The sequence below is a fragment of the Oxyura jamaicensis genome, chromosome 5 (assembly GCF_011077185.1).
Source record: "Oxyura jamaicensis isolate SHBP4307 breed ruddy duck chromosome 5, BPBGC_Ojam_1.0, whole genome shotgun sequence".
In the NCBI taxonomy this organism is placed as follows: domain Eukaryota; kingdom Metazoa; phylum Chordata; class Aves; order Anseriformes; family Anatidae; genus Oxyura; species Oxyura jamaicensis.
Window position 1 is genome coordinate 52,542,801 of NC_048897.1, and position 9,406 is coordinate 52,552,206.

Here is a 9,406-nt window from a genome sequence, read left to right on the forward strand (position 1 = left end):
AGCCCACTCAGCACTGTGATCTGTCCTTTTCTTATGGCTGGCACAACCCTGACATGGCAACCCAACAGTCCATTTTCTTGGCAAGATCCAAGGAGCCAGAAACTGAAGGTACATCCTTGACATTTCATTTAGGCAATCAGTAACATTGGGTTGCCAGATTTTAAGTGCTGAAATTGATTATAGTCCCAGAAAGATAAATTGATATGTGTATTGAATAAGATGTAGGAGACATGCTGTCCAAGTGATTTTGTGGCTCCATGGATATTCAGCAGGCAAACGAATTTAGGTTTGGGTATACTGCAAGTACATGAAATATCACTATGTGCACACCAGTCATTGTTCCAGACATCTAGCAGTGGAGGCTTGTTGGGCAACTGGAAAACCATCTAGATGGTATGAGCCAAGAAAAGTCGTGTTATGTGTGCTTTTCTGTAACAAGGATTTTGATCAAATATTCCATAATGTCTCATGTTATACATGATAAATGGCAGCCCTGGGGATACTTGTGCCAAAACACATCTTCCACCTTGAATTAAAAGAGAAAGAGAGCACAAAAGAGAAAATGCTTCCTTTGCAGTTACAGGATGGAAGCTGGATCCCCTGTGGACTATGTAAAGGCTTGGGAGCTGTCATGATCTGAGCGCCGGTGAGGTTATTGACTCAACTGGCACATCTATGCCCACTGCAGAGACACCTCTGACTGCAGTGAAAACTTGCACTGGGAGCCTTTAATGGGGTGAAGACTTGGAAGAGGCTTGTTTCACCATCAGCGAGTTTCTGCCTTTTTCCTACCCTGTCAAATGTCCTAGAAGTTCCTAGTGAGGGTGTGGGTCTTTTTAAAAACCATGCTTGGACAGATTGTGTTCACACACTGCCTTCCTGTAACTGCTCTTCCCAAAGCACTCCGGAGCAGGTATTCCTGGACAAAAGGTTGAGAACCACCACTTGAGGTTCAGCAATTTATTACCAACCCCTGCCCCAACAAGGTAACAAAAGCTGGCACAAAAGAGACAACAACAGTTGCTAAATGACAAGATGGAGCAGCCCACACAGAGCATGGAGGGAGAAGCACAGATGGCAGAGGAAGGGCTTGCAGGAGGCTGTGGGAACGCAGGCAGAATGTAAATCTCATTGAAGCATCTTGGTAAATAATTTGGTTAATAAAAATGCAGTTTAGTTTTAGAATCCTGGAAGTCTTTTCACGTTACTGCCCTGCACACTGAATGTGAAACTGAGAGAGATTGTGGCTGTGTCCTGTAGGGTAAGAATAAAAAAAGGGTTTAAAAATAAATCCTTATTATAATCTGAGAGATAGAGCCAACTCTTCTGGAGGAAGAGCCAGGTGGAATAAATAGTTTCATCATAATTCACGGAGAACTGGGGTCATTTGCTACTTTGTGAATGAAGCAAATGCTGCCTTGTTTCTGCCACAGGTTTTACTGCTTGAAAGCAAGAGAGAAAGAAAGAAAAGAGGGAGGGAGGGAAAGAGGGAGGAAGGAAGGAAGGAGGGAAGGAAGGAAGGAGGGAAGGAAGGAAGGAAGGAAGGAAGGAAGGAAGGAAGGAAGGAAGGAAGGAAGGAAGGAAGGAAGGAAGGAAGGAAGGAAGGAAGGAAGGAAAGGAACGGAAGCTGCATTCCCTGTGCTCTGCCTGCTCAGGTTGTTCAGCTTCTTGGTACTCTGATTCAGTCCACGGTGTATTAAAATGGAAAGGAGATGAAGAACAAACTCAAGAAAAAATGATTGGGGTGATGAACTTTTCAGAAAGTTCACAAATAGGCTAATGCAAAGCCTAATTCAGGCATGTCTGCTCACTAGAAGAGGGACCATCGCCTGTACAAGCCCTGCCAGCCACAGAGGCTGGAGCTGCTTGGAAAATTTCCAGTGAAATGTTTGGGAGTCAGAAAGGCTGTGTTTCATCAAAAAGCATTGTATGGAAATTTGTCACATATTTAAAAATACGTGGTTTGAAAATGGAATTGAAAATGGATGGGGTTGAGGGAGGGAGAAGTGTTTTGAAAAGGTCAGAACAATCCAGCAAATTATTATTATTATTATTATTGTTATTTTGCAAAGGGAGCTCTTAGACTGACCACTTTGAAAATACTGCTCATTTTTCTCTGTTTAGAAGAAATTAATAAGGAAAAATGGAATGGAACAAGAAGTACAAAATATGTCAATTGTCCTGAAATGCAACTGGAGTATTGGATGTTGTGATGTATGTTCAATAAGAAAGATTTATTTATTCATTTATTTTCTCTGCTGGTATTTTGAATTATCTGGGAAAATTGGGCTTAATTTACATACTCTTAGTGCCTAGTGTAGTTTCTGATTAAAACCAGGACTCCAGCACTGGCACCAATTAAGTACCTATTGGTTTTAATGAGGTTCGATTTCACTCTGTGTTTTCACACATATTAATGGAAGGGAAAGGTCTGCACAATTTGAATTTCTCCTCAGAAACATGTAGAAGATCAATTTAAAACATTATTTTCTCATTAACTTAATTTATTCTATATTGTGGCAATACATATTGCACAATCTTCTTATGTGATGAGGGCTTCTTTTTTTCTTTTCTGGGGCACACTCAACATTTTGTAAAAAATCCATGATAGAGATTTTTAAAGTTAGAAATTATTGAAAAAGAATAAAACATCTACTTGGAAAAATATTTTCAAGCTTTTCAGTGAAAAAATGAAGCTTTTACTGACAAAAACATTTAGCTTGAAAAGAACATTTGGAAAACTAAATTGTTTGACAAAAAATATGAGATTTTCATAAACAGAAACATTTTATTTGTTTTTCTTTTTTAAAGTATTCTTCATTAGAAATTTTATTGTGAAAATGCAAATGCACCTTCAGAATTTCCTTTCTTGCTTTAGAAGTAGCTGCCAAACAGAAATGGAATATAACCGCACACAGCAGGAAACAAAACCTCACTTCGTCGCCCTTTCAGGTGAGCCACCCAGATAGACTTTCTCTTTTCCCCCCTTCTGTTCCTTGGGTTTAAACATAGCAATGGTTTACAGTACCCGACTGAAAATATGCCTCAGTTGTGTTAACATGACCCACGCTAAGGACTGTACCTTCTGCTCCAACCTGTGCCTAAAACCAGTTCTGAACAAAGATCCTTGTCTGATGATATAAGTAGGGCATTTTCTTCACAGAACAAATGTTAAATATTTACCTTCCCAAAATAGTGGCTGCATAAATGAGGCCAAAGTGATACCAAGGTGCTCAGCATGGTTCAGTGTAAGCAATTCACTGGGATCGGCTGAGAGGTGTAACAAACCTGCGGTGAGCCACCCTTAACATGCACGCAGGACCCTGCTGTGGCATAATGTGCCAGTCCCGGTTGTCATATTTGCAATGAAATGGAAGAAAAAATACAGTAGCTATTACGAATTACAGTTCAGACTTTTACGGGCAGAGAAAGCTTTGGCCTGTCGCTCAGCTGCTACCAGTAACTGCGCCGAGATAGTGACTAGAAAAATAATCGATAAATCTAAGGGCTGGATGCATTCATTCTTGCACTGGACTTATATATTTTTATTCTGAGATGATGAACAGCAAAATGCAGCAAATTTGACAGTGACCATTCATGCTTATAACTCATTTAAAGCAGAGAGGAGAGGTGGGAGAGTCCTTGCTTTTAAACTCCACACATGGTTTTGTGTATTTGCTATATATGACAATGGGGCTTTCTGCACCTGCTCAAAGTCACTCAGAGGCAGGTTTCAAAGAGTCAGGGTGGGGTGGGAACAATATGCATCCTCTCCTCCCGTGGCCTTGTGCCTTTGGTTTGCACTTCCCTCCTCTCCTTGCAATAACAGCTGTCATGCTGGGACGTGGACCTCTTCGCCTCCGCTGTTCTTTGCTGCAGCTCCTGGCCAGCTGGACCTTTACGAGGCTTTGCAAATGACTGATGACTGGCTTTCGGGATCAGGAGGAAATTTTTCCTTTGGGGTCTGCAGACTTTTTTGTTGCACCAGCAGGATAATTAAAACTAATCTATTATTTACTAGTTTGGAGGAGCAATGAAATCTCTCTGGGTAGGCCCAGGCTGCTGGGTTCAGGACAGCACTGTGTACTTGGAAGAAGAAGCAAGACCTATGAGATTTGCAAACAGGAGCCATAAAACTTTGGCAGAAGGGGGAGGATGAGATTCATAGGCTGAGCAAACTCCAACGGGAAGGCTGCAGAGAGCCCAGACAGAGCTGCTGGTTAGGTGGCAAGGGCTCTTTTGCCATTTTTCTCAAAAGTGGCAAAAGAGCCATCATTTTTGCCATCATTTGGCAAAAGAGCCTTTTTTTTGGCCATCATTTTAAAAAATGTGCTGTCCTCTCATCAGCTAGATGTAGAATGAGAGTTTGGGACTTTTGCCAAAGTGTCCTGGATATGCTTCAATTCTATTTTGCTTCTTCTGCGTCTTTTATTTTTTCAGAAGAATGCTTCTGAATTAATAACATTTATTTTCCCTTCCTTCAACAGATGTCTCAAAAGGAAGAAGACATAGTGGGTGTGAACATGTATAAAAGAAAGGAGAAGGACAGGCTGATACTGATTTTGTTTGATAATTACTCAAACATCCAAAGTGCTTCTATTTGTGAAGGTCTTGTACCATAATGCTTGTATTGATTAACGCCAACCCTAGCAAGGCTTAGGCTGGAGAGGATGACAAATAAACAAGACATTAGGCTTGCCAAGTTATTGTCTGAAATGTAAAATGAATTGTCGCTGCTGTTTGTCTTTGTGTAGTGATTAGATGGCACTGCAGTTTTTGCATTACCCAATGGTGCGGCCGTCTCTTCATGTACCCGCATGTTACGGCATCACTCTGGTGATGCAGTTTCCTTAGCGGGGCAGCTATAGATCCAGACTCCCAAAGGGGAAACGTATTAACATTCATCTCGGTGACATGGGAGCTGCAGAGCAAATATCTCAACAGTGCTTTCTCCCAGATCACTCAAAGTCCCTGAAAATTTCCCCTGTTAAATCCCCAAGAAGCCAAAAAGGAATCACAGTTTGCAAAGCTCGCTCTTCAGGTAACCGACAGAAACATTTCACTGAAAAACAGCTGGCTCTAAGTTGTTTGCTATGGAGAAGCGACATCTTTCTCCCAGAAGGATTTTTCTCTTGAGAGGTTTTTACCTAAACACTCACTTCCCACAAGCGTTTTACCTTAGAATAGAGGCACATCAGAAATAGCCTTACATCATTTCTGAGATTTAAGGGAGTTTTTATATGATTTATTTCTTGCACCACACAATTACTCCATATAGGATAACCTACCACATTATACAAAAACAAACAAACAAACAAACAAAAAACCAACTACACTGATAGGATATTTGCAAGATATTTTTTCCTTCTCTTTACCTGTTCTATTTTTAGAAGCCATTTGTAACAGTGAATGTGAGCAGCTTTCCAGTGCACAGCTGGGAGCATCAGGCCATGACAAGGAGCTTGGTGCTCAGGGTAATTTTGGGTGGGTGTTTCTTGTCAGTACCTCTCAGCCTCGGTTTCTCTTCCAGAGGAAGTAACGCCCTGTGTCACAAAGCCTGCCCTGGCCCTCTCCTTCCTCCTCAGGAGGTCACTGGCTTTCATCTCGTTGTCCTCAGAGGCAGAAGGTAGGAGATCAGAGACCGCTTCCTGCCCTGGGCTGTGCTGGAAGCGCTTGGCACACTTAGTCTGCATTCCCAGAGGGGAAAGAGTTGTGGAGTTGTAACTGACGCATCCAATGCTCTGCCAACTCCTCTCATCCCTGAGCATCAAGAAGCAAGCTTCTCAGGCTCTGTGGGTCTCTCCATGCCACATCATGCTGAAAATTGAGCCTCTCTGCACTCAGATGGCACATGCAGCCTACGCACTCCCCTTGACCTCATTCCCAAGACAAATCTCATCTACAAATGGGACGACACCACAGATGTGGGATGAGACTTGGCTGTACATGGCCCTTTTAACAAATTTTAATGCAAAGTAGCTGACAAACATCCCAAGGAAGACTGCAAGAAGCCAAAGCGCCCCAGGAACAAGACTTAATATTAAAACTTGGTACTAGTCTGAGCAAGATCTCATGACCTAGGTCCAATTAGTATTATTTTTTAAGGACTGGATAATGTTGTGTGCATAGGATGTGCAATGAATATGCCGTATTTATCCTTTACTGAAAAAAAATATAAGAATTAGTCTCAGAAGTATCTGATTTACTTTTTCCTCTAAAAGTACCGGTTATGTGACTGTTGTAGGGTGAAATGTTAGCACCAGGAAGAGCTATGAGTACACCGTACGCTCTACTTTTCCTTATTCCTTATTATGCTTAGAGACACTTCAAGGTCACCACATCTACTGATAACTCAGTCCTAATTAACTTCATTGTTGAGGCAGCAATCTCAGGAATTTGCCGAGTAAAGAATACCCAGGATCAATGGCTTTGTGACACACACAGTTGTCTACAAAAGAATCAACTGAAAATATGTTCGAAAACTGGGGCTTGTGTATTACTGAAGTTTGTTCAGGAGTCTTTAAAAAGCCAGAACATGAACTGCTTAAACCTGCACTGACCTTGCTTCCCAGTCCACTGCCTTTCCAGTGATTTTCCCATGCTTTCACCTCTTTTTATTACAGGAGTCAGCAAAATAGGAAATATCTTCAGCTCCAAATAGCAGCCTGACCAGCAGCAAAATGAAATATTTGTGTCTTTTTATTACTTTATAATAATATCATTATTTGCAAGAAGCCCAATCTGGGGATAAAGGCATATCATGAATTAGTCTAGCATCATATATAGATACAGATTCCACAAGCCATACCCATACAAACGGGGACTGAATAGAGAGGAACACAAGCTCTAAATTCACTGTTTTATTTTCTTCATTCATTAAGCTGGTAGTGGCTTTTTCAAAAAAATAAAAAAAATGTTCAGCTACCCTAGAAGCAAGTAGCTATGCTACATCTCTACAGCCCAGGGTAGTTAGTCCCATCTTTTCCCACTCCAGCACAGGGGAATATTGGCTTACATAATAAATATTACAGATCGCATACATCAGATCAGATATTAGTTTCATAGTAATAGTGATAAGTATGGAAAATGCTTGGAAAGTATTTCCAGACATACCTCTAAATGAACTGGATTTATCTTGATCCTTGAGGTCATATTCTGGAGGGAGCCTAGCAAGGTTTACTTGTTGAAAACAGAAACGGCAAATAGAGAAGAGAGACCTTTCCTAGAGTCTGGTGTAACGTGAACAGGCTTACCTGCCACTGAGTCTTTTCAATATTACCTACTTTGGCACTGCCCATGCAAACCCTCACAATAGCAACTGGATTTGAAACACTACAGATATTTGGTCATACCTCACGATGGAGGTCACAAATCATAAATATTTAACTCAGCTCACATACCATTTTTGGAGAGCAAGGAGTTATGTTGCATGGCTTATAATTAGCAAATGACGAAGACTAGTCAAAAAATAACCTGGTGAAGAATTTTGTGTTATTATTGAAGAAGAAAATGAAACAAAAGTACTTTGAAGGTTGACAATTTAGGGAGGATTTTGAAGCACAAGTATGGTGAGACTGCACTGTATGTTTTGACTGCACTCTGGGTTTGGGGCTTTAGCTTCTCCATGTGGAAGGATCTTGAAAAAGAGCCATGGGCTGGAGCACAAAAGATTTGATTATTTATTTATTTATTTATTTGCTGGGCCTTGCTGGCTTTTTGGGTGATCTTTGGTGTTTCTCCACTGACTACAGAAGGAGCCTAGACAGACCTGTTAACTGGCTAAAATCTTTCGAGCTGGAGTCCCCCCTGGGATCTCAGTGTAATTAATGGAAGAAGAGATTTTCAGGGGTGATATAGATATGAGAGTGGATTTTAGCAACATGCTACCTAAGAGGAAGCCTTTGATTCATTGCAATGACAAGTGACACATCCCTTTTGGCACAATTCATTCCATCCAGAGAGGTTCAACGATGGAGACAGACATTAAAGTCCTTGCAGCTCTGCATTACAGCAGCAGCAACAAGCTCTGGCAATGATCTTGCCAATATATTTGCATTTCCAGAGCACTACAGGCCAGATTTTGGTCTTTGTATTAAGGCTGCATCACGAGCAAAACACCAGCTTGTGATTTTTCAGCAAGAGGATGCAGAATCAGACCATCCATTAGTCCCGGTTCTCCTATGTCACCTGCTGTGTGGGAAAGTTCTTTATTTTCTTGCACTGGGAAGGAAAGGAGCACATTAGCAAATATTCAGGCAGACCAGGACTGGGAGCACCTGCTTCAGGCCCCAGTTTCTCCCTCCACCTTCCCCTGCTTCCAGTCCCTCTGGCAACGTCGAGTTTTCCCCTTTCTTCCCTGCTCACTGTATGCTTGCAGCTGATAACAGTCTTTGGCCCGAGTATTTGCTGAGACCAGCCAGGCCACGTGGAAGGAGAGGAGATTTATAAACCTGCATTAAGCAGATACATTCATCAGCAGACCTGCCTTTCTGTCTGTGAGCACCAGGGACTGGCCACGGTCTCCCGGAGTGCCCGGTGCTGCTGGCCGAGACCATGGAGAAATTCATGGGACTGCTCGAAATTGCATGCCCTCTCCTTAGGTCGAAAGGAAAAATGTAATTGTGAAGGGAAATGCAGGTCAAAGAGGAGGTATTGTCACCTCTAAACTTTAACCGCAGTTTCTCTAGAGCTGTGGGAATTTCAGAGAGGGGGAAATCATGGGCATTTCTGTACCTTCTAATGAAAATGCCAGTCATCCAGAGGAAGATACCCAAAAAATCCTGACAATATCCCTGTTGAGATATACTATATGACTGGAGTGTATGTGCTGCAGTTATTTTTAATCTGTCTTCCGTCTGAAATACTTTATTGCATTTTTAGAGGCTCTTTTAAAAGCTGAGGAGGCAGAGCTGCTAGAGAGTGCTTTTATGTTTTAGGTTGTCTTATGCTAAGCAGTAATATATGTTTAGGTTGTTATTTTACCTTGCATTTTTACTGGGATGATGACAATTTCTGTGTTCTGCTAAATTGTAAACCAGCCTCCCATAATGCTGAAATGCTTGTATTAAGAGGCTTAGCTAAACACCGCATAACAGCAGATTTGCAAAGTATATTTCAAATGTTTTCATGGAAGGCTATTTCTTTCGTGCCAGACAGAGGTGCTTAGTTTGTCCTTGTGCATTTCTTCCCTCTTTCTAAAGCTGTCAAATGGCTATGGCAATATTAATGCAGGGACCTTTACTGTTCTCTTCTATTTGCTTTAAAATAAGCACACAAAATTTAGCTACAGACCCATCTGAATTAAAAAATGAAAAGTGGGATATAAATGCAACTACGTGAGTTATGTCATTTGTCCCATTTTGCTTCCTTCAGCGCCATAAAAACTGGTAAATTGCTTTTTTACATC